The sequence below is a fragment of the Notothenia coriiceps genome, unplaced genomic scaffold (genome assembly GCF_000735185.1).
Source record: "Notothenia coriiceps isolate Sejong01 unplaced genomic scaffold, NC01 NC01_scaffold00037042, whole genome shotgun sequence".
In the NCBI taxonomy this organism is placed as follows: domain Eukaryota; kingdom Metazoa; phylum Chordata; class Actinopteri; order Perciformes; family Nototheniidae; genus Notothenia; species Notothenia coriiceps.
The window spans coordinates 1-1,806 of record NW_011369743.1 but is presented as its reverse complement, the minus strand read 5'-3'; the positions used below and the strand labels follow the sequence as shown (position 1 = coordinate 1,806).

Genomic DNA, 1,806 nt, shown 5'->3' with positions numbered 1-1,806 from the left:
TTATAATTTTTTGAGTGATCTTTTCCAATAAGTTTGTCAATGGTTTTCCATAGTTCTGAGGCCTGGCGCCCCCCCTGCGATCTTTGGCGCCCCCCCAGGTTGGGAACCACTGCTCTAGGGTAGATTGTGAATTTAATCCAGTTAATCTTATTTTAGTGCTGATCATATTTTTGTATCATTATTCCATATCAGCAAAGTATCATAAGATATTAAATAAATAGTGGAGTAAAAGTACAATATTTATATTGTACTCAAGTACAGTACCCGAGTAAATGTACTTGTGTTGTTACTTTACACCATTGATTTAGCTACTGTGCATATGAAAATAAAGTTGAATCTATTGTACCCTTTACTCCACTGCATTTCTTTAACAACTGTAGGTACTTTCCAGATCTAGATTGTAAATATAAATCATATAATATGTTCTTTAAATATGTTATAGACTATACTACCCACTTGTATCTAAAGTATTTTTGATAAGCTCCCCTGCACACTACCAAACAGCTCCCTGGAAGCTGCATAAACATATTGATGATGTAATTATGTTGTTACATTTATGTAAAAAAAACATGTAACATTTGACTGGATAGAGGTGTTTTCAAATGAGGTGACGAATCACCAAACTGCAACAATTAAGTCTTTCACATTTCTTACAGCTTCAAGAACTGTCTTCAAAGTCTTACTTAATTCTCTCACTTTTGACTCAGGATTCAAAGATTTTAGTAGTAGTATTGGCCAACATTTTAATTAAATATTTTGCAAATGCTACAGCCACAAGTGATGGAGTTACTTAAAGGGTGATGAATTAAGGGAGGCCAAGGCCATACATCTAACTAAGTTGAAGTTATCTTTAATGTGGTGTTTTTGTTTTCACATATTTATACTGTGTGCTTAAGCAATTGATGGAAGGTTGGTAGGTCAGGTGATAGCATAACCTTGTAACACTTTATTTGCCATATTGGTGAGTTGTTTTAGTGAGTGAAGTGTTGACTGTAAGACAATGCATTGATACTGTATCTTTTAGCAGCAACAGACTGTTTACTGTGTCATTTCAACCCTGAGGCTTTGAAGTCATAGTTGAAAAACAGGGCTCGTCCGGGATTTGAACCCGGGACCTCTCGCACCCTAAGCGAGAATCATACCCCTAGACCAACGAGCCTTCTACAGTTTGGAAAAAGAAGGATTATATTTTCCTCCCCTTGCCTTCCAGACCAAAAACGTTACCTTCAGACTGATGATGTGGCAGCTTAAAGACATTAACTTGTTACTTGGTAAAAGAGCCCCCTCTGCTGCACATTTTTGTAATCCCATTCAGCTCTTCAGCTTTGCACACCTTGACGCCAAGAAACACAAGGATTGGACATTAGACCAGTGGAAATCTGTACTTTGGTCTGATGAGTCCAAATTTGCGATTTTTGGTTCCAACCGCCGTGTCCTTGTGAGACGCAGAGAAGATGAGCAGATGGTTTCTGAAATTTAAACAATTTCTCAAATTGGGATCAATAAAGTACCATCTTATCTTATCTTATGTGTGGTTCCCACCGTGAAGCATGGAGGAGGAAGTGTGATGGTATGGGGGGGCTTTGCTGGTGACACTGTTGGTGATTTATTCTGAATTCAAGGCACACTTAACCAGCATGGCTTTCCAGACCAAAACTTTAACTTCAGACTGATGATGTGGCAGCTTAAAGACAAAAATATTCCGATTTATAAAACACTGCGCACACACGTCCTACGCCGGTTTCCCTTTATAAATCCCAATCAACTCGAAATGCGGCGCAGCCTTTGCGGGCTTCATGTAACGCC

General features: G+C 38.6%; 1 non-coding gene across 1 annotated transcript; it reads right to left on the bottom strand.

Annotated features, from left to right (window-relative positions):
• Positions 1-1,087: 1,087 nt before the first annotated feature.
• On the bottom strand, positions 1,088-1,159 carry trnap-agg (transfer RNA proline (anticodon AGG)). The gene has a single exon. It is a non-coding gene; the product is annotated as a tRNA-Pro (tRNA).
• Between the last annotated feature and the right edge of the window lie 647 nt (positions 1,160-1,806).